This window comes from Panthera uncia, unplaced genomic scaffold (genome assembly GCF_023721935.1).
Source record: "Panthera uncia isolate 11264 unplaced genomic scaffold, Puncia_PCG_1.0 HiC_scaffold_276, whole genome shotgun sequence".
Classification (NCBI taxonomy): domain Eukaryota; kingdom Metazoa; phylum Chordata; class Mammalia; order Carnivora; family Felidae; genus Panthera; species Panthera uncia.
The window spans coordinates 30,180-53,120 of NW_026059403.1; the positions used below are offsets into that span (position 1 = coordinate 30,180).

General features: G+C 53.6%; 1 protein-coding gene across 2 annotated transcripts in view; it reads left to right on the plus strand.

Annotated features, from left to right (window-relative positions):
• Positions 1-1,625: 1,625 nt before the first annotated feature.
• LOC125917884 (kelch-like protein 25) overlaps positions 1,626-22,941 on the plus strand; it is a 34,421-nt gene continuing 13,105 nt past the window's right edge. Inside the window, exon 1 of one of the 2 annotated variants that reach the window (XM_049623979.1) lies at positions 1,626-1,768. The gene's annotated coding sequence lies outside the window, so the exon portion shown is untranslated. Of the gene's footprint in view, positions 1,769-19,388; positions 20,986-22,941 lie in introns of those variants that run through there. The other variant, XM_049623978.1, reaches the window with a different exon arrangement.

Below are 22,941 nucleotides of genomic sequence, written 5' to 3' on the forward strand. Positions count from 1 at the left end.
ACTTATAATCTCTCAGAGAACCTGAATGGAATACTAAGCAATGGTATGAGCTTGCTAAAAATCAATTTTGTATGTGGAGCTTCATCCAACCAACAATTATATAAATACTCCAGCTCCGCAAAATTGGCAGGACGCTAAAACTACAAATGTGATCTGTGCCATTTCTCTAATGCGCCAATTATTTTGATGCCGCCTTTTCCCCCTGGAAGGCACCTGAACAGCACACTTGGCCAACTGCTTACCGCTGGCCAAGACTGCTCTTAAATACCAGAACCCTCTCTCCAGATCTAGGCCAAAGGGAGACACAAAACTATATTGAGCACTTACTAAGTGCCAGGTCTATTACGTCCATTCTCTTACCTAATCTTTACAGCAACCCTGCCATAGGTTCTAGAATCCTTCTTTTGCCAGTAAGAGTTTGACACCCAGAGAGCCTGAGCAATCTGCCTCCAGTCCTCCACAGCTCCTGAGGGGGTAGAACCAGAATCCAAACCCAGATGGGGTTTCCTCCGCTCTCCTGTGCACCATGCTGCTTCCCCGACACGCCTCCCCTGCCATCTCACACCCTTTTAAGCCTGGAATCTCTTTTGTCCAGTCTAAACAGCTTTCTAGGCATGGGTTCTTCGTCCCACTTTCCACGAGTTAAAATCCCACCCTCTTGCAAATCTTTTGTGCGCTCCCCTCCCCCTTTATAAACCTTTCTGGCACCTCCCATCCCGGTGACCTCTGCTTCCTGGGAATTCTCCCCGCCCCATAATTGGCTCCTACAACACTTAGGACTTTATAAACTTTACCAGAGCTTTTTGTATCCTTAAGTAACCTACCCTATTATCAATTTTCAGGGGAAGAGAGAAAAGAAAACACATTTATTGCACACTTACCTTGTCATAGAAGTTTGTCTCCTTTCACACCGCAAATGATCCCATTAGGACTTTTTACCTGCCGCGTTACAGATGAAGAAATTGTATACACAGCAACCTGAAGTGGTGGAACGAGATACAAAACCAGAAGTTAAGAAATAGAAATTATAGATCATCTCAGAAACTAGCACATCGCGCAGGCGTCCGGTAAACGTTTGTGCAAGGAATTAATGAATGGATGAATATGTGAATATTTGAAGACTGGCTTACATAAAAAACTTAGTGAGCAATGGCAGGAGAGGGAGAGCTGAAGTACCCTGAAAAGTACGTATTCCAAGTACTAATGGGGTTTCGTGGCTGCAGAAAATCCCCAACTTTGAAACAAGCCCAGATCAAAATGAAAGGGTTTCCCTAACACTTTCACAACGAAAAGCGTGGCTCCGCACACCCGGTGCAGAAGAGGCATTTGCAATCTATAAAGTTGCCTCCTTCGGAAAGCTCTAGAACACCGTCGGGTTTTGTCCCCCAACTTCGGCGCCGGGGGCGGGCAGGCGCCTGTGCCTTTAAGAATCTGGTCGAAGTCCTTTTCCTCTCCCCGCCCCGCCCCCTCGCTGTGCCGGCGGGGCCCGGGCGCCCACCCCTTTCTCCCACCGCCGACTGAACTACTGGTTCGGCCACCCATCCGTCACAGAGGCGCCGCTTCTGATTGGCTTCGCGCCGGGAGGCGGGGCGGGAAGGCCTGAGAAACTAGTTTGTTGGCGGCTCCCGGGCTGTACCGCGGCGGCAGCGCGCTCCGGCTGTGGCGAGCCGGGGGAGGGGAGCGGCGGCGGCGGCGGCGGCCGGGGCTGTGGAGCCTCGCGCGGGCGACCAGGAGCCTCTGAGCGCGGCGGGCGGCGGCGCCCCGAGCGGTGAGTGGCGGGGCTGGGCCGGGCTGGGGGCGCCCGCCTCGGGCTGTTCTGGCTGCGCGCCCGGCCGCCGGCTCGACACTTGTCACCTCCCCCCCCCCCCCGACGGGGCCGGAGGGTGCGGGGGTTTGCGCGCCTCACCGTCTGAGCTTCCCCCCCGCCCCGGCCGAGAGAGCCCCCGCGGGGCTGCGCGTCCCGGGAGCAGCCCAGCGCTGCTCGGGTCCCCGGAGCTCCCGGGCCGCCGCAGGGTCTCGGGGGCCGGCGGAGTCGGGGACAATGGTGGAGAGAGGGGTGGCCGCAGTCCGCCGCCGCCCTCTCAGCCCCCGCGGCTGCTCCCGCCCCGCGCGTGCCTGGGGACCCTGCGAGGGTATTTGCAGAGAGCTCCGGGCGAGGGAATGAATTGTTTTTGCAAATGGATGTAGCGCGCGGGAGCTACAACTCTTTCCCTTGGGAGTGGTTGATTCATTGAGTCCGCAGACTCTCTTTTTAAAAAATTACTATCGATCCTGGAAAGAGGAGGCTGCTCGGCTTTGAGGATGTGAGCGGCCGGGCTCTGCGCCCGGGCCCGGAGAAGTCCCCGCGCACTTGACGCCGAGGGCCAGATGGCCGCCTGCCTCGTGCGGAGCGAGGGCCCGGGGTCGAGCCAGGGGCGGTTGTCCACGCGAGCCGGGACCGGGTCCGGCGCCCCTGGTGCCCTGGGCCGTTCACGTCCCGCCTGACGGGGGTCCCTTCTCTGGGTTTAGAGAGCTGGAGAACAGCGGAGGAATGGTTAAGTCCCACCCACCTGCCCACCGAGGTGGCGCCACCCACGCAGGTCCAGAGCAAGTCTTCTCTAGACAGCTAGCCCGGCTGTCCCCTTGCCTGGCACAGGACCTCATTCGGGCACGCCCCCCACTGCTCCTTTTCTTCCTCTAGTTGCTTGGGAAGCTTTTCCTTTGAGAGATTGGACCCCTCCCCCCGCCCCCAGGGGGCACCTTACACTTTTTTGGTGCTGCTGCTTCAAAGTCCCCAAGGTGCATTATAGCTCTCTTTGAGCAAAGAAAAATCTTTATAGAGATCTGATCAAAGGGATTGGGGTAAAGGCCGTTCCAGGCCCCTGCAGGTTTAATCTGGGCACTCTGGTCCTGCTGACTTCCTCTGAGCAGGAGACAGGCTCCCTGAGCTTTGGCCCTCCCTGGTGAGGCAGGGCAGAGAACACCATGTGTCTGGGCCTCTGGTTTCACTCTGGCCATGTGGCACTGGGGGGAGGAGGCGGGAACCCCCCCCCCCCTTCTTATCATGGACTGGGCTGTGGTGGCAGCGATGTGCAGTCACTCCCTTTGGGATCCTGGACCTCAGTCTCCCCCTTCGTAGGTAGGACTGGTGCTCTATGGCCCCCAGTGTGCTGTTCAGTTTCCTAGGGGTTGTTGGTAAAGGCTTGCATTTGGGGGCTGGGGGTGGGGGTGGAGTAGGACACAAGGTCCGCCCCACTGCAGGCAGATTTGGTATCCTTCTGAGACCAGGGGTCCTTAGGTCCCCAAGCTGTGCCTGAGGAGTTTGATGGAGTCAGTCTTCTGGGCCTGGCAGCTCTCTTGGTCTGGAGTCATTCCGTTTGTCAGGAAGTGACTCCAGGGAGGCTCTTAAAAGGAAGGTAGAGAGAAATGGTAGAAACCTTCATCCTGGGGCTCGGGCTGCAGCTGGATTTATGGTTGTGGTGCAGAGAAAGAGGGGCTGTGGGCGAGCTGCACCCCCGGTATCGGAGACAGCCTCTGCAGCCCGATGCCCCTTAATGGCCTCTCAAACCTCTGGGCACCCAGTGTGGGGGAGGAGAGCCGGAAGGAGGGGAAGATTACCCAGGCCTGGGACTTCGTGGTCTGCAGTAAAAGCAGGCTTCTCATCTACCACTGTGATGCGCCAGGGGGTGGGGGCGGGGGGTGGGAGTGTTATTCTGTGAGTGGTTTGTTCATTCATTAGTTCATTCTTTTGTTAATTGACGAATGAGTCATTGTTTGAAGGGTCTTGACCCTGTATTCTGGGAGCTTCTAGACCAGGGTGTGTGGGCACATGGATTGGGACCTGGATACACAGACACACCTAGGTGTGCACAATACCCCAGTGATAAAGGCAGCAAGGGGAGCTGAGGGGCATGGATGGCAAAGCTTTCTGGGGAGATGATGCCTTGACAAAATAAAGATGAGAAAGGCATGACACAGCCCAGATTCCAGGCTCTGGGTGGCCTCCTTCTCCCACCACCCGTGCAACCTCAGGGCAGGTGCAGGTTGAGGTTAGAAGAGTGTGGGTGTGAGGTGATAGAAAGGTTCACCTGAGACCCTGGTGCTTTGGCTTGTGGAGTCAGCAGTCCTGAGAGTCTCTGGGAAGATAGGTGGCTTCTGGATGCAGCCTCTCTGCTCAGGGGGTCCTGGGAATAGCAGCCCCAGGAGCTCCAAAGACCTGCCCATCACTGAGCCCTAATCCATCTGGACCAGCCTACAGTGCGGCCTGGCCAGGGAGGGGTGAACAGAGCTGGCGGGAGAAAACAGAGTGGCCAGATGCAAATGAATTGGCTGACTGAGATGCCGGTTTTCATCTAAAGTGGTAAATTTCATAATTGAATTGCCTCAGGCAGCCAGAGCCATTGAAGCGTTTTCCCAGCCAGAAAGCACTTAGTTGGGACAGCTGGGGGTGGAGGTGGGGGGGCATATGTGCCTCCACAGCCTTTACTCCTCTCATCCCAGCAGGGCTCCCCCCTTAGCAATCTGGGTCTGTCCCCAGGTGATGCAATCCAGCCCTGGTTCCACAGAAGGTGCCAGCCTCTTTGGAGGACCACCTGGCCCCTGAGCATCACTGCCACTATCCCAGTGGATAGCAGTTAAAGCTGTGACCTGTCACCTTCAGGCACTCGCCTTGCAGGACTGACTCCAGACCCCTCAGCTGTTGGGGTTGAGATGGTGGGAGCCGAGAGAGAGCTCAAAGATGGGAGGGCCTCCTGTTAAGACTCCTCAACACCAGGTCAGGGGAAAGAGCACAGGCTCAGGAACCAGACTTGGGTTCAGATACTGCCTGTGTGTCTGTAATCAGCCATCTCTTGGGCCCCCGGCCACCTCCACCCACCCTCATCCCCTCCCTCTGGAGCCAGTAGACTCTGCTTTATTACTGCTGAACCTTTCCTTCCAAGCCCAGACCATGCCCTTTGGATGAAAAAAGGTAGGCACGTGTGGCTCACCGGCCTGTTTTTAAAAGTGCTGGCTCTGGGGGCGCCTGGGTGGCTCAGTCAGTTAAGCGTCTGACTTCAGCTCAGGTCATGATCTCATGGTTTGTGGGTTCGAGCCCCGCGTCAGGCTCTGTGCTGACAGCTCAGAGCCTGGAGCCTGCTTCGGATTCTGTGTCTCCCTCTCTCTCTGCCCCTCCCCAACTCACGCTCTTTCTCTCTCTCAAAAGTAAAAAAACATTAAAAAAAATTTTTTTTTTAAGTGCTGGCTCTGTGATCTGAGAAATCCAGTTTAGTTGGGAAGTTTCACTGTATTTTCTGCAAAAACATAAAAATCTACTCAGATGTTCTTTCTCCCATGGTGGTCTGCACCCTTGGGATGTGTACGGAGTCTGGACCAGGCTCTCTGGGCCACACCTCATTTCAATGTGTGACCAAGGCTCAGGGCCAGCTCCCCCTCTTCACCATCCCACAGTTGGACCTTTCACACCTAGAGCCTGTTGACAGAAAGACCACTTAAGTGGGGTGTCTGGAAGTCCTACTCTGCCTCTCCCTGGCTGTGTGATTTCATGGAGGTCCCCATACCTTTATGGGCCTCAACTTGCTCTTCTCTAAAATGGGTGGATGCTGTTGTGTACAGTGCTTCTATTTAATGTTTTGCTGTAAACTCCCAGAAGTTCTTGCAGCCTCATGAAATTTTATAGGCTTGAGTTATTTGCCTAGCCCTCATGGGCAGGAAGAGATAGGCAGCCAGTAGAGTGCTGAGGAGCAAATGAGAAGTTAGGAGTCTGGGCTTCTAGTTCCAGCTCTGCCTCTGGTGTGTGCTGTGGGGCTCCAGGTAAGTCAGTTTCCCTCTCTGGGTCCTAATTATTCCTCCTGGAGAATGAGAAGGGTATACAGTAGGCAAGCTCCCAGTGTTCTTTCCTTTCTTGGTGAGTGGAAACCAAGTCTGACTCTCCCAGTTTCTCAGGCCTCCCTGGGCTCCCTGCCTCTGCCCACTGGCTAGGAGCCCAGGGCCCAGGTGTGAAGGGCCTACAGGCACTGGTGCCCACAGATGAGGGACTGGTGAAGCCAGAGGACTGGGCCAGAGAAGAACCAAGCTGGGCCCAAAGGAAGGTGGCACGTGGGTAACTTACTTCTCAAGGTTGCTCTGGCTGGTCCCAGGCGGGGAGCCAGGCGGCAGGTGTGGGAGCACTTAGACTGACACCTACCCCACCCCCCAAATCCTGAAATGGATGGGGTAGGACCTCGCCTGCAGGTGTCCCCAGGGCCATTTTGAAGAAGAAAGATAGGCACAGATCTCCCGAGATCAGGAGGGATCAGGAGGGAGCCCAGGGGTGCAGGAGGATCTGAGGCGCCCGACACACCGGGCTTTGCCCAGGAGGTGCCTGCAAGACCTGTGGGATAGCTCCTCCTGCAAGAAGGCAGGCGCTGAGCAGGGCCGTGGGAGAACTGTCTCTTGCCAGAGGGAGGACCACATTAGCCTGGGGTGTCACTTCCCACCCACCTCTATGTGCCAAGAAGAAACCTTGGACCATCAGCTGATCCATCAGGGTAGGATGCAGGCATAGGATGGAAAAACAAGCCTTGCTTATTATCTACCTGTTCCTGTTGGGCCCCCAAGGAGAGGCTGACCACAGATCAATCTAGGGTGAATGGAATTAATTTCCTAATTAAGAGGAGCTTTGCTCACTCAATTCCAGGATGTGCTGCCTGCCAGGTTTGCAGTTGGCCAGGCCAGATTTGTCTGGGCAGGAGTGAGGGCCAAGAGATGCAGGAGTTCTTTTTCTAGAAAGCTGTAGCAATTACATCCAGCATCCAGAGTTCAAGTTCTGCGGCATCCTAGTGGGGCTTGTGAGACCCTGGGCAGCAGGTCCCTTAACCTGTGAATGCCTCTGTTGTTCACAGCTGTGAAAATGCAAAGGAGAAACCCGTACAGCTGCGTTCATGCAACAAGTAGGTGTTTAGCACTTTCTGAATGGCTCATCCTGAACTAGAAACTGGGAAAAAGAAGTGGAGTTCAGAGGATCCCTTCTAGCAAGTTTGGCCCCTGGCATGTGAGGCAGACACGTAGTCAGGTGGTTGTAGCACACTGCTAGGGTGTGAGTGGCATGGCAAGAGCCTGCCTCAGTTTCCCCACTGAGAGGTGAGGAAGTAGACTATTTTTAGCATCCCCATTCCCAGTGTATCCAGTGAGTATTTTTTGCCACCTGTTCTCTACCACGCTCTGGGATGCAGCAGAAAACAGGGCAAGGTCCCCACCATCCTGGAGGCCTTATTCAACCGAGGGAGGCAGACACCACATGGACAAAATAAATACAGCTGCCATTAGGGCTGCTGGAGGTGGGTGGGGAGGAAAAGGTCAAGGTGGGAGCTCAAGGGGGCCTAGAGAAGGCCTCTCTGGGCTGGTGACATTTGAGCCAAGACCTGCAAGACTGGACCGAGGTGCCCATGGGAAGGTCTGCGGAAGGGCCTGCCAGCCAGGGAGCAGGTGAGTGTGTAGGCCGGGAACATCGTGGGCCGCGGAGGGGGATGCAGCCAGAGATAGGCGACAGCCATCACATTCTGGAATCTTCTGATCCCTACGGAGGCTACAGAAAACATGTAAAGTTGTTTGTTTTCTTTCATTTCGGTAATACATCAGTAGATTTCCTTCATAAAGAATAACCCCGTAGGAAAAAAATGCAGCCTGGTGTGGAGGTCCACCTCGTCCTTGGTATCCATCGGTGGTTTGGTGCATACCATTCTGGTCCCCCTTTTCCTGTACAGATTTTGTGTTTATGTCACTCTGTGTGTGGTGGCACCCCTCCTCATGGCACAGCCACACAAGCCACCATCTTTCATCTTACCCTGTCCCCTGGGAGATGTTAGGTCATGTCTGATATTTTTTTCTTTTTCCCTTCATACAGTCCATGAAGTCTTGTGCGTCCTTGACCGTGCATGTTTCTGATTTTTAATTTTCGTCGTCAAAGCCGAATACCTTTCCCGAAGACTTAGGCACATCACTCGCCCACTGATAGTGTTTGGGAGCCCGGTTGCCCACGTCCTCACCCATACTTGATATTATCCACGTTTTCACTTTTAGCTCATGTGATGGGGGAGGGAATGATGTCATTATTCCTTTAAAACAAGCAAACAAAACAAAAGTGATCCAGTTTATCCAGGCTTTCTCTTTTTGTTTTCATCCATCTTTGTTTTTCCAGAATATCAAGGTTTAGTGATTGCTGGCTCTGCCTGTGCCTGGTCTCCTGACCTCCAGCGAAGCTTCATCTGTGAAATGAGGCCCTTTTAATCCCCGTCCTGCCCCAGCCAGGCTGCTGTGCATTGCGCTTGGGAAAACATTCCCGAAAGTTCATTTTATGCTGAAAAGTTCTACAAACATCATGGGGTTTAGCAGTGAGAGCGAAATATCTGAAGCCTAGAACATGTGAGTGAATCTGAGTGTTTCTAAACAGCCAGTGTGTCTAGAGGAAGGGCTGGGGTGGCTTTAGGTGGGACACCTGCCTGGCATCCACCACGTGGCCTGAGAGAGAAGTCAGAGGGCTAGCTGAGTAGGTGTGTTCCTCCCTGTCTCACCTGCAGGAATGGAGAAATGAGCCAGGAAGGTAGAGAAAGTTCTCTAGCCTGTCCATAAAAAGACTCAGAAAGGGGCATTGGCCACCACAGGCTGATCCCTGTGTTTACCTGTTGGTGGAGACCGAAGGCTGGGGCCCTTAGAACTTTATTGATTCTATTACTTTGGGGGTCCTGGTCAGTTTTCCTGTAACAGGAGGCTTTAAAACAAGTAAAAGACTGACAAAAGGGCCCTTGCACTTGATTCAGAGACAGAAGGATGGGAAGCTCTGGATATTGGTAGATGAGGAAAGGAGGAATCTGGGGCCAGGGAGAACCTCACCCATGTGTTTCCTGGGTGGCATTGGGCCCTCAAGGGGCAGGCAACCTGACTGCTGGGATGCTGGTGCCTGGTGGCATTTTAGCCAGGCTCTCCTGTCATTCCCTAAGTCAGCTCTAACAACTCCCCTCCACTTCTTGGGGGACAGCATCCAGGCTGGGCTGAGCCCTGCCGCCTGGGGATGACTCAGACGTAAGTCCTGGTGGAGGCTTCTGTTATCCCCACCATCTCGACCTGGTTAAGACAGCTGCAGGGGACAGTGGGCCACAGACAGGAAGGTAGACACACATGGGGGAGGGTAATAAAGAGCAGATGAACAAGGGCACCTTGGAATCCCCAAAGGGCTTTGGTGGAAGGCCTCCCCTCTTTGTACCTTGGCAGCTAGTGAGTAGGAGGAGGAGAGGGTGGGAAGCCTGGCTGCTGGCAACTTTTTACCTTTCTCAGATATCCTCTGATTCTGAGGGTTGGGTTTTTCAGGAAGGGAGTGAGGGGAGCATCTCGGGAGCCGATCTGAGGGTGGTTCACAGGGTCAGGGGCACCAGTGAGCTGCCCTTGCTGGGCCCCCCCACTGCCATCCTGAGCCCAGCTTGTGGGCGTTTCATGGAGCTGGAGTGAGCTCAGACCCCAGCTTTCCTTTCCAGCACCGAGATGGACTGGTATATCGGTGCTGCAGGAAGTTGTAGTTGCTATTTTTACCACTGCAACTAGGACTTTTTACTGGAAGGTACAATTACAAGCAAAATGTCAGGGTTTGGTTGGCCAGCTGAGCCCTGGGAGGCTGCCGCAGGCTGAGGCAGGAACCACGGCATGGTCGGTTGGTGTGTAAAGCAAGACACTTTGCACGTGGACACATACCTCCCCTAGTTGCTGGGAGTGGCTTCCTCTGAACTCTGCAGGGTCTGGACTTCTCCTCTCGGCAAAAAAGAGGCCTTTGCTGGGTTTTGCCCAGATAATTGCACCCCATCACCTTATAATTGTCTGGTCGTGGGACTGAAGCTAACCAGCTAAGCCATTCTCTTCCTGACTGCCCTAGAAGCTGAAGTTTTGTTCAGTGAAATTGACAGCCTGCTACACGATTCCCGCACTGCTAAGTGCGAGGGGTGGAAATGAGTAAGACAGTCCTGACTCTGAAGCATCACATATGGCAGCAATTAAGGAGACAGAAGGTGCGAATGGTCCCCAAACCCTTTGGACAAGCACCTGGTATGCTTTTCCTCTATGTGCATTATGGCTAAAGGCCAAGCTGGCCTTATATTAGGTTCTCTTGCTGCATAACAACAGATCACCACAAACTTAGTGGCTTAGGCTGTACTTATTTATTAGCTCATAGCTTTGTAGGGCAGAAGCCTAAGCTGGCTGGACTGGGTTTTCTGCTTAGGGTCTTGGACCATAAGTCCAAGGTCAAGGTATTGAGCTCTTACCCTGAGGCCCCGGGGTAGAATCTACTTCCTGGCCATTCAGGTTTTTGGCACAATCGAGTTCCTGGTGGTTGGTTGTAGGACTAACGTCCCCTGTCCTCTCTGGCTGTCAGCTGGATGCTGATCTTGGCTCCTAGAGGCTGCCACGTTTTGTGCCACATGGCCCCCTCCATCTCCAAACCCAAAGTGGGGCATCAAATCCTTTCCTGCTTCAAATCTCTGGCATCCATGTCTGTGATCACCTGGAGAAAACTCTGCCGTAAAGGGCTCCTGTGATTAGGTCAGGCCCACCCCGATAAGCTCTCTGTTTCTAGGTCACCTGATTAGTTAGTAACATCATTAATTATATCTACAGATTCCTCTGCCACATGGGTGACAGTGGCACGCATGCCATGTAGGTCGCAGGAGCAAAGCCAGGGGTGGAGATCAGGGGGCCAGCCATCTTTGCCACAGGGCTCATGCCACCAGGGGCCACACGGACAGTATTAAGAACAGCAGTTCTCATGAGCTGAGTAAATGTTGTGTGCCCTGTTGTGCTAAGCTCTTTACCTGGATTCTCTCCTTTAAAAAAAAAAAAAAAAATTCAATGGTTTTGCGAGAGCAAGAAAGAGAATGACAGAGCGTGAGCGGGGGAGGGGCAGAGAGAGAGAGGGAGACACAGAATCCGAAGCAGGCTCCAGGCTCCGAGCTGTCAGCACAGAGCCCGACACGGGGCTGGAACCCACAAACTGCAAGATCATGACCTGAGCCGAAGTCGGACGCTTAACCGACTGAGCCACCCAGGCATTCCCCACCCCACCCCCCTTTTTTCTTTTAAACGTTTATTCATTTTTGAGAGACAGAGACAGATGGATTCTCTCCTTTAATCCCAGGATAGTATGTTCACAGAGGGACAGTTCCTTTCACCCCCATTTTCCAGATGAGAAAGCCGAGGATCATGGAATATAAATATCTGGGGTACAGACAGCAATACTGGGCTTTGCAACCAGAGGCTTAGAGCCAGCCTAGCCACCTCATTGGCCTCTCCAGTTTGATTCCTACAATTTATGAGACACCGTCCAGGGCAGGGTTGAGGGCAGGGCAGAGCGCTTTCCCATGTAGCACTTAAAATATTTAAATATGAAAGCTGTCAACCATACTGCAAGTTAATACAGCAGACATCAGGAACATCTCACCTGGGTTTGACAGATGTCTGGACCTTTCTGATTCTCATTCAGTGGGTATCGTGGCTTATCCACTTTCCGTTGAGCAGTATTTATTGAGCATCGCATACATTCTAGGCAGCAGAGATGACACAGAATACTGTCCTGGAGGAGCTGGAAATTAAAATAAGGGCACAACACACAATGACCTGAAGGAGTAAGAGTGCCGGACAAGAAACATCACAATGCTGTAGGAAAGGGTCAACGGGTATCAGAATGTCAGCTGCAGGAAACAAGACAAAAATGTGTATTTACCACGGCCACATCCCTGGTACATAGTACAGGGCCCTGCACATGGTGGGTACTCAGATTACTTGTCCCGTGAATTTGAGCATCCTGTATATGCAATCCCCCTACATATCAGCCAGAGAAAGGCGTGACGGTGACATGAGGTTTCATGGAGGAGTTGAGACTTGGCAGGAGAGCTGGAAAGGCCAGCCTGTATCTGCATGAGGCAGGGAGAGGGGCTGGGGTGGGCCACGAAGCTGGAGGGGGAGACAGGCTGGCCAAGGCTTGGATGTCCAACCCTCACTGAAGGTTTTTGAGCAGGAGAGATTGGTGGTCAGGAGCAAAGCATTTGGCCTCAGATTGCTGGGCGTGGGAGAGGCCGGGGCCTCTGGTAGCCCAGCCTGCAGAGGTGAAGGCCTCACCTTATCTCCAGCATAGAACCAGTGACACGATGGACCGGGAAGGAAGATTTAATAGAACTTGGTGGCCAAACGATGTGCTAAAAATGTATATGAGTGAGTCGTGATTTCTGGGCACCCGTGCATTTGGCTATAAATATACACACATATGTAATTTCAGGAGACCAAGAACTATCAGCTGCAAAGCCCAAGGGCAGCAGCCCATGCGTGGCCCCTGTACTTTGCTATCTGAGGCCCTGCCCAGTACAAGGTGCCCAAATCTGTTATTTTGGGGGAAAAGGAGGGGGTCCTGTGGTAAGAAAAAAGTGGCTGGTGGTGAAGGGAGGAGCAGGGCAGGTGGGGAGGCCAGCCAGCCGTGGGTTAGAGGGCACTGGCCCATGTGACTGCTCCGTGCAAGCAGGCAGGGGACCAAGACCAGCAGGGGCAGGCGATCCAGCTGTCAGTCACCCCATGCTCTCCGCAGAAATTTTCCTCTGAGTTCTTCCCAAAAAGCATGGCTAATGTGGAGGGTAAGGGAATTCTGCTAACCCGGTGTTCTCAAAGCGTGGTCGGGAGGATCCCGGAGTCTCTTTCTGGGTCCACAAGGTCAAAACTGTTTCCATGGCAATGCCAAAGTGTTACTTGCCTTTTCCACTGATTCAGAGCACATAGCTTAGTGAGCTGATGTTTTCCCAGTGACCATTGCACGGTATTACCGAACAATGTGGAACAGTCCATTCAAAGTGTAGGGTAGACCAGGAGGTCGGAATGTCACAGAGTACAAAAGTTCACTGACTCAGGCTCAGGTTCTACACCGCAGTGAATCTCTAGGAAACTACCACTTGTCAGGTCTTGGTGTGGTATCCAAGAAGAATATCCTAAATTATCTGAAAAGGCTCTTGCAGTCTCCCTCTTCTAACAACCTGCCCCCGTGAGGCTGGGTTCTCTGCACATTCTTCAGTGGAAATGTTTCACAGCAAACAATGCAGAAGCAGATATGGGGATCCAGTCAGTATTCTCAATTTAAAAAATTTTTTTTAAAAGTTTTTTTTTGAAAATAGATTTATGAAACACAGTTGTTATTTATGTTAACATATAATGGTTTATTGTTTTTTTCTAATTTTTTTTAATGTTTATTTTTGAGAGGGGGAGAGACAGAGCATGAGTGGGGGAGGAGCAGAGAGAGGGAGACACAGAATGTGAAGCAGGCTTCAGGCTCCGAGCTGTCAGCACAGAGCCCGACGCGGGACTTGAACTCATGAACTAGGAGATCATGACCTGAGCCGAAGTCAGACGTCGAACCGACCGAGCCACCCAGGCGCCCCTGTTGTTAACTAATACACATTTTAAGCTTTTTCCCAGTTTTAATTTTAAAACATTTAAAATTTAATTTTGATAACTATCAATAGGCAAAACCACATAAAGAAAAGCCCCTTAGGGTCCTCAGTCATTTTTAACTTGTAGAAAGATCCTGAGACCAAATGTTTGAAAGCACTGTGCTGCCCCATGCACCTGTAAACGGGGAGCTGAGTACCAGACCCTGAGCCCAGCTCTCAGTACTAAAGGCTCTCAGCCTTTAGCCCCCTCAGCACTCCTGTGAGGTTGTGTGATTATTCTCATCCCCATTTTACAAATGTGGAAACAAAGGCCCAGAGCATTTGAATACCAGGCACGGGTCTTACAGCACAGTCGTGGCAGTGCCAGCTAGAGGGGAGGCCCCAGGCCTATGTGGCTGTTCTCCAGGCAAGGGGGAAGGCAGGTGCCTGAGAGAAAGCCTGTGACACAGACCTGGTGTGTCCCCGGGTCATCCACTGTCCTCTGCAGCTGGCACTCTTCTGGCTTTACTAAGCCCACACGCTCTCTCCTTTCCTGAAGCCCAGGAGGGGAGGATGCAGGTCTGCTAAGTGCAGCAGGGGTGCTTGAGAAATCAGGGGTTTTCATTTAAAATATGCTCTTCCATTCTGCTGTATGTACCCAGTATTTGTGGCCAGGAAGGTTCTTTGTCTTCGTAAATAGCCCCCATTGTGCCATTTGAGCAGGGACTTGGGAGCAAATCAGCTTTGAATACTGAAGATGTGTGTGCATTTTTTGTTTTTATCTTCTGTGAGCCTCAGTTTGCCCATCTTTACAATTGGGACCTTGAAGACGAGTCTTAAGGATTAAGTAAAAGGATGCATTTAAAGCACCCAGCACAAAGGCTCACACATGACAGGGTTTTGAAAAAGTGATACTGTATCTGGCATGGAATTCAGCAGGTTCAGAGGGGTACGGGGTTTCCACTGTTCTCCCCAGCGCACTAATGTCAACCGGTTTGTTACACAGCCTGCCGGAGATAGTCCTTGTACGTATATACGGGTGTGTGTATAGCATGTCTCTGTGTGTGTGAGCATAGGCAGTCTGGTTTCTTATGTAAATATATATATGTATGTATATGTATGTACATATGTATGTATTTGGGGGCGCCTGGGTGGCTCAGTCAGTTGAGTGTCTGACTTTGGCTCAGGTCATGGTCTTGCAGTTTGTGAGTTTGAGCCCCGTGTTGGGCTCTGTGCTGACAGCTCAGAGCCTGGAGCCTGCTTCGGATTCTGTGTCTCCCTCTCTCTCTGCTCCTCCCCCGCTCATGCTCTGTCTCTCTGTCTCTCTCTCTCTCTCTCTCTCTCTCAAATAAACATTGAAAAAATAATAAAAAATTTTTCTAAAAAAATATGTATGTGTATATATTTGGTTGCACAGTGTTCCACTCGATGAATGAAACAAGGTGTATTTGACTAGGGCTCTTATTTATGAATATTGAGTTGTTTCCAGCCTTTTGCTTGCAGCCAAAGGCCCATGTGCAAGTAGGACTGAAGGAATGCCGGGCCGAGGGCGCCTGCAGCTGTCAGTTTGCAAGATACTCCGAATCGCTCTCCGGCTCCACGGAGAAGACAGAGCTGCATCCTGGGCCTTGGGAGTTCAACAGCACTCAGATTACAGTTGCACAGCGGCACTGACAGCCTGGAGAAGAATGAACAGGGAGAAGGACCCACACCAGGAAATGGCTAGCGCTTTACTCTTGGTGTTTTTTTATTTTCCTGTTGTATCCTTCTTCATTTGCCGCCAAGACTCCAGGTGGCTCGTTGAAAGTGATATCTAGGCGAGAGTGCTTTCAGCGGCTCCATCTGTGGGACCCTGAACCTTTCAAGGGACCAGACAGGAAAAGAGACTGCCTCCCTCTGGGTCCCCAGCCCCTGCTCTGTTTGCTGAGGGCCAGGCTAATCCTTCTGAAAAGGGAGGAGCCCGGGGTCATGATGCAATGTTTGCTTTGGAGGGGACTGTTCTCTCTGCCCCCTTTGTTTCTCCCTGTGTCACTCTGGATAAGTGAAAGGAAACAAGTTATTTCAACAGATGGGTGAGCCTGAGTGCCGAGTTCTCTGTCCCCTCTCTGATTAGAGCAGTGGTATCCATTACATTGGCCCTGATCCCAGCTGGAGCCAACAGCCAGACCTGCAGACTCCCGGCTTTGGGGGCCAGAGATGGTCCAGGAGGCCCCACCGAGCTGAGGGGGGACAGGATATGGCAGAAGAAGCTGAGTGGTAGCTTCTGTCTGCCCTGCCCTGATGAGTTTGGAGGTGTCTGCACTACCCACCCCCCCTCCCCCTTAGCTGAAAGAAGTTGCTTTGTTGCAGGGGTGGTTTAAGCATGGCAAACAGAACTTTTAGGACTTTGTGACATCAAACATCTAGAATTCTTCTCCCAAGATTGTATCTCAAGAGAATACCAGTAATTCAACATAAGCAGAGATGTGATTTGTTTGATAGAAACTTTTAGAACTGTGGATGAATGACTTCCTAAGTCATAGCTGTTCTGCATTTCACAGACACCAAAAGTTACATGTGACAACCACACAGACGCTGGGCCGTTTCATGAGGGAGCCCGGAAGACTGGATGCCAGGGCCTGCACCCCACGGGCGCTCAATCCACCTTTGTTCAGTAGTGAGTGAAGGATAGGAATATGGAAACTGTGTAAATAGGTAAAAACAATGTAAAATAACGTTCTGTAACTGCAACAATGTAAAACGTTTGGGGATAAAAGGCAAAAATGAGCCAACACGAAAATAGTTACTCTGTTCGGAGACTGGCTTAACCTTATCACCTTCCCCCAAAACTTTCTTAGAACTTCCCCCCCCCCCCGATTCTCCTTACCCTCCCATAAATGTTAATACCAGATATAAGTCTGTATGCTGTGTACATAACTATGCTTTGTATAAAAAAAAAACAAGATTCTTCCCCCCCCCCCCCCCCCGCCAAGAATGAGGTTTTGCCCCCGCAGGGCAGTGTCCCCAGCCATCATCCCCCTCCCCCCCTCCCCCTCATGAAAATGCCTGTGTTCCGGCTTGACATTCCAGGGGATTTGCGTCTTTTGTATCTTGTGCTTTTCAATCCTACATTGTCTTGTCAGTAAAAATTATTGAGCTCCTGGGTATGCCCCTTGGCCTGTCTAACTTGGTCCGTGGAGCTCACACTGAGAAGGCAGGGCTGTGAGCAGAGAATAGGGTGCTGAGCACCGTGGCCGTGGCTGCTGTGGGCTGGGTACGTGGCCCACACAGCCCCTCCTGAGGGTTCACTTCTCTCCTTAGCAAGATGGCTTCTCTGAAAGAACAAAACCTGGCCGGTGCGGAGCTGACAGAATCCTGACCTTGTCTTTGAGCAGCTAGACACGGCGTGGGGGACCATCAGATCCTTTCCCTGAGGTGTCCTTGCTTAGCCGGGTGTCCTCATCTGAACAGGACCCAGAAAATGACCCTAGAGGCCGCTTTCGCACTAGGACCCTTTGCCACGCACAGGAGAAAAGTTGATTCGTTACCCGCATTGGGGGTCTCGGAGCACGGAGGCTTCATTCTCCTCGAGATGGCACTGTTCCAGGTGTGCAGAAGGGTTGACAAGGGTTGCTCCAAGGGGGGTACGGAGAAGGGTGTCCGGTGGCTGGAGCCCCGGGCTGTGGCCCCCAGAGCCTCTCTTCTGTCCCTTTGGTGTGTGGGAAAGAACGATACAGATCTGGGTCGCAAGCAGCTTGTGATGTTGGGCTCACAGAGCGCAGAGGTGGGAGCTCTTTGCCCAGCGTCCCTCCCGTGAGGTGCAGGTGAGGGTTGGACATAAGGCCGTGGTGAGGGTTGCACGCGTTCACACAGAAAGCGCTTGGAGCAGCGCCCGCGATGGAGCAAGTCCTTGGTGACTGTAACTTAGTGCTGGTGGAACTGTCACTGCCGTTAATCTCGGAGCTCCCGTTCCCACGTGCAGGTTACCGAAACAGTGGGGCAGGTGGCAGGATTGCGCCTCTGGCCCTCGTGGGTGAGTGAAGCCATGTGCCTGGTTTGGGCCAGGGAGATGGGAGCGGAAGAGGCGTGTGTCTTCCAGGCCGTGTGCGGGGTTCCCAAGCGCCCTCTCTCTTCCCTGTGGCTTACTGACCGGTGACAGGGTGCTGCTGTGTCATCTGGGTCCCTGGGGCTGATAGTGATGACAAGGACACTTCTCACAGTCACCCCCCCCCACTACCCCCGAACCATGATGCAAGTGGTATGAGCCAGAGAGAAATCGCCATCCTCCGAAGCCTCTGAGATACGGGGGTGTTTGTTGATGCTGCAGAACCTGGCCCATCCTGATTAAAGCGGACAGGCCTGAGCGGGCCGGGAGTGGTTGGGGGACCACCCCTTCTGCGTGCGACGCCCAGCACGGCAGAGGCCCCCGGTGGTCATGCGTTTCGCCTGGCTCCCTTCCTGACCAGAACTCTCTACCGTTTGCAACAAGTGTTGCTTCATCGTCCAGGAGGGTTGCACAGCCTTGACCCCTCACCTCCTGTCCTGTGCCTCCTCTGGGAGGGGCCTATTCCCCTGGGTAAACGAGCGCAGAGCAACCCCCCAAGCCCTTCCCCAGAGCAGCGTTTGCACACTAGCAGAGTTGGCTTCCACTCCGGTAGGTCTATCAGCTTGTAATAAGAGCACGGCCTCCTGGCTAGCAGAGGCTGCAGCAGCCTGGATCCCGGCTCAATCTCGGAAGCCAAAGAAGCTGTCCTTCCTCAAGTGTGCTTAACCTGCGGGAGCACCGAGGGAAAAGGCAAGAGCACGTGGAGAAGGTGCTGAAGCCATTGCCCACCCTCGGGGTCTCCTGGGATCCCCATCCCCTTCCAGGCTTTGGTTGCAGGTGGACGGGTGGGCCTTAGGACTAACCGCCCACCACGGGGCACTGTAGGGGAGGCACGGTGGCACTGGTGATCGAGACCTCAGATAGCAGGCGAGAAGCGGGTTGTCCCGCAGTGTGGTGTGTCAGAGGTGTGGAAGGCAGTTGGAAATCTGCCCCGTGAGATGAGCTCAGCGGCGAACCAATCTGCTCTCTGCCTTTCATGGGGAGCCATCCGACGCAGAGTCATTTGGGTACCACCAAAAGAGGAACCTCATTTGTTACTAAGTGCTGGGTGAAGCAACACCCTCACCTGTTCCCTGAGCCAGGCTCCGTTCTCGAACCGCCCTTACAGCCACCCCATTTCCCCTGCAGGAGGGATGGGGTGAGGCTGTGGGCTGGCGTGGGGCAAAGTTGCATCCAGCCGACACAAGGCGTGTGTTACACAATTATCACGACCTTACTGCAGGATTGGAGTCTTGCACAATAAAGAGATGGAAAACAAAATCAAAATAAATACACACACAAAAATACAAATAATTCTAATCCTTTGCATTTTAAATTAAAAACAGGGCACCTACGGGGCGCCTGGGTGCCTCAGTCAGTGAAGTGTCTGGCTCTTGATTTCGGCTCAGGTCATGATCTCACAGTTCGTGGGTACAAGCCCCGCATCGGGCTCTGTGCTGACAGCACGGAGCCTGCGTGAGATTTCTCTCCCCTTCTCTCTGCCCCTCCCCCGTTTGAGTGCATGCTAGCTCTCTCTGTCAAAAAAATAAAATTTTAAATAAAAATAATAAAAAGGTACCTACAATTTTTTGAATGTACATAAAGTGTTATTACTTTCTTAAAGAAAGGACCATTGAAAGGCAGAGGCTTTTAGGGAAAGGGCCCTTTGTGTGGTAGTGCACTCGTATCTAGAATGATCTGCGCCTCTGATTCAGTTACCCTGGTCATACTGATTTGCTTTCAATTAACAATTAGATTTGTGTGCTCTACAAGGGTGCTTAGTCTGCTTTCCACCTGGCAAGGGGAAGAAGGATACCCCTCCACCCTGCAGGCTCCCTGAGGTGCTTGGATCCCCAGATGTGGGGGTGGGGTGGGGCAGGCATCTGGGCCGCAGCGTCACGCGTCAGTACCGAGATCCCTGCCTGGGAACGGGTGTTGAATCACACAGCCCTGTGCTTATGTGGTGTTTAATAGCATTTAACTCCTTCCTTTTTCACAGATCTCACAGGCTTGACAGAAACCTTTAGTGTTTTTTTTCTGATCGCAACAATATCATATAATCATTTAAAAAATCCGAACAACCTAAACACGAATAGACCGTGAGCACTGCCTTATTCAGAGCAAAGCAGAGGGACGCCCGGCTGGCTGTCAGTGGAGCGGGTGCCTCTAGATCTCGGGGTCGTCAATTCAAACTCCACGTTGGGCGTAGAGCTTACTTACAAACAAAATAAAACCAGAAAGCGGAGGGTAGGGATGGAGTCAGGATCCGGAGTGTCTGCTCCGTGCTTTGTTCAGCGGACGTGGTAGTAACAGCAACAATACTGGAACAGCTGGCCGTGTGAGCATATGCGAGAGGCCCAGGCCACTGGAAGCGCGTGTCGTGTACTGTCTGGTTGTTCACTTGCTTTTAGTGTCACTCTGTGGTTGAAACAGACCCAGGGAGACCAGTGAACTTTCCCAGTGCCACACGGTCATGGCTGTGGCCTTCGGGGACCCCGTTCTGTCTGCCGTCCCTGAGGTACCCTGATCTTCCCTCCAGGCCACTTTGTCACAGCCGTCAGAATGCCGCCACCAGAGAGGCATCTGCAGAATACTTGCCTTCTCTCCCCACCCCCAGGCCCCCTCCCACCTCGCTCGCACCTTGGCCTTTCTGTTACGTGTGTCTTGATCTCGACCCCGAGATCAAGAGTGAGAGCCGCCATCTTGATTTGGTGTGGGCCTTCAACGTAGCCTGGTCTCCAGCAGTTGCTCAGTCAGGATCTGTCTCAGGGTTTGAGGTTGGGTGATGCGTGACCTTTGCAGTCACTGGGGCCAGTGTCTGGGGCCCCGGTTCCGACTTGCTGGCGGGGACCCACCTGCTGCAGCTGGGCCGTCCAAGGCGACTTCCTCACTCTCGTGTGTGGTGCCTGGGCTCCCGTGGCCAGAAGGGCAGGGGGAACGGCCGGGCTGCCCTCCTCCATGTGGCAGGCTGCCGTCTCCTCGCGGTGTGGTCAGGCCTCCCGTTGTCTGGCTTCCCCTGGAGGGGGCACTGCAAGAGTGGAAGCTGCCAGTGTCTGAAGGTCTGGGCCCGGAAATGGGCACAGCGTCTCTCCGGCTCCCTTTGGTCGGTCACAGAACCTGCTCAAAGGGAGGGGACGTAGACCCCGCCTGTCAGTGGAAGCCGTGTCACAGTTTGTGGGCATCTTTAGTCGTCCCCCAGCCCCATGTGACTGTGCCCCTACCTGTCGGCCTGGCCTTTCTCTCCCCTCAACGGGCCAACCTTGTTTCTGCCCTGCCTTTGTGTCCGCAGCCCTGTCACCTGGAAGCGTCCTTTCCCCTGTCGTCATAGCCTGGCTCATTGGTTAAGCTTCAGCTCACGTGTCCCCTCTTCACAGAAGCCTAAGTGACCCCACCATCTTCCTGTCACCGTGACCTACTGCTGTTTTGTTTCCTCACTGCTAGTCTGTCTCTGCCTCCCACACCGCAGGCCCACAGGGACAGGAACCTGTCTCTGTCCGTCCTTGTCTCCCACGCCTGGTACGTAGCACGTGGGGATTGTTCGGGAAGCTTATGGTTGATGAGTGAGTCAGAACCACATTACCTGCAACCCCCCGGCGGGGCCCTGGGCTTTCCCGCTCCCTCTGGCCCCCCGCAAGGAGCAGTAGCGTTGACATCCTGATTTTGAGGAACTCGGGCCCCTGGCAGGTGGAGGGAGGCAGGGAGGGGGTCGGTGCTGCGGCCAGATGGAGTCGGGCTTTCTGGACAGTGGCAGCAGTTTGATCCTGTGGCGCATTTCTCCCTGGGAGTGGGGGCCTTCAGCTTCCTGTGGCTGGGGTCTTTGGAGAACAGGGCAAGTTTCTTCTGGAGGTCTCACCACTGGCTACTTTGTTTCCTTGTGTGTTTCTTTAACTTTCCAAGGGTGATGGGAGAAATGAGCCGGGCACGTTGTTGTTGGGTGCACTTTAACTGCTTCTGTGCAGGTGAGGATCGCAGTGTGAGCAGAAGTGTGGTCTGACGTGGGTCAATACCTCTTAGCAGGATGAGAAATTGCTCATTTGGAGCATGGCTATTACTTCATGTGCCTTAAATCCATCAAAGCCCAGGACAACGCTTAGGTAGTCAGAGTAGTTCTGTGATACACACAGCATGAGAGCGTCTGATTTATCGTGGCCCCCGAGGCAGGGAGCCAAGGAGGCTCTGGGCAGACACGCTTTTGGGCACACACACTCTGGCACGTTCACCCTTGCCTCCACTGGCCGGGAGCCTGTGTCCTGCACCCTGCGTATCCTCCGCCCTGCGTGGGGCTGCCTGTGTGACTGGTAGTGAACACGGAAAACCATCTCATACAACCCGTTTTCGGTGTGCGGGGGGGTGCCCTCCCTGCAGGTGGAGAAGGTAGAAGACCCCTTAGCAAGGAGAGCAGCCCCTGGTCACTGACCCCCAGGAACTGATGTGCAGTGAGTGCTCGTACTGCTTGCGGCTCTAGGCGACAAGGGACGGAAAGCCCTCTCGGAGCAGAAGGGCAGCCTGTCCGTGGGCTCTGCCTCCTCCGTGCAGCTCCCGTCCTGGGTGGCACGGCCACCGACCACTCCCGCCCCTGCCCTGCCCCAGTGCTCTTGGCACCTCTACCTTGCCCTGCAGTTCAGGAAACGTCGCAGACAAGAGTCTGCTTGGCCCATCGCGGTGGCCGGTAGGATTGCACATGGATCGGGCTCCACGCTCAGGGCCAGGGCCCGGTGATCTGCCGCTTTGGCCAGCCGGGCCCAAATGCCCAGCCTCGGGTTCTGCCAGCGCTGACCCGAGTGAGGCTGTGAGTGTCCACCACACGCGTCCATCGTGGCGGCCCCCTCGAGTGCCTTCTCCAGCCCAGCCTTCGTCTTCTCTGGGGCGGCTGGACGAGCGCTCAAGGTGAAGGGATTCCATGCACTGTATGCATCTCCAGGCTTCGTCACGAGCAAAGGCGGGGTTCGTTCAGTCGAGGCGAGTGGCCGCTCTGTGCCAGGTCCCACTGGGTGTTGGGGTCGCATCAGTTAGCCCTACCCGTGGTGTCCACCTTCAGCACGTTGGGGAGACTGGGGACGAACGCGTGTTACATAGCAGTGGGTGCTGTGAGGAAGGCAGAATTGGGTGAGGTGTGGAGAGGAGGTGACCCCAAAAGGTGGTCAGGTCACTCTCTGAGGAGGTGACAGAGTGAGCCATGTAGACAGTCAGGGGAGCATTCCAGTCCGAGGAGGAGCCTGTGAAAAAGGTCCTGAGGCCCAGTAAGAAGTCCGGTGTGGCCTGAGGGGGCGAGCGAGTTGGGAACTGGCAGGATGTGATGACAGAGGGGTAGCTACTGAGGAGGGGCCAACTCATGTGGGACCTGGCTGCCACGGTGAGAACTTAGGATTTCACTGAGGGCGCTGGGACACCCCTGGAGGGTTTCGAGCTGGGCGTGATGGGATCATCACTCTGGTCTCTGGATGGAGCACAGATCGTGGAGAAAGAAGCAGA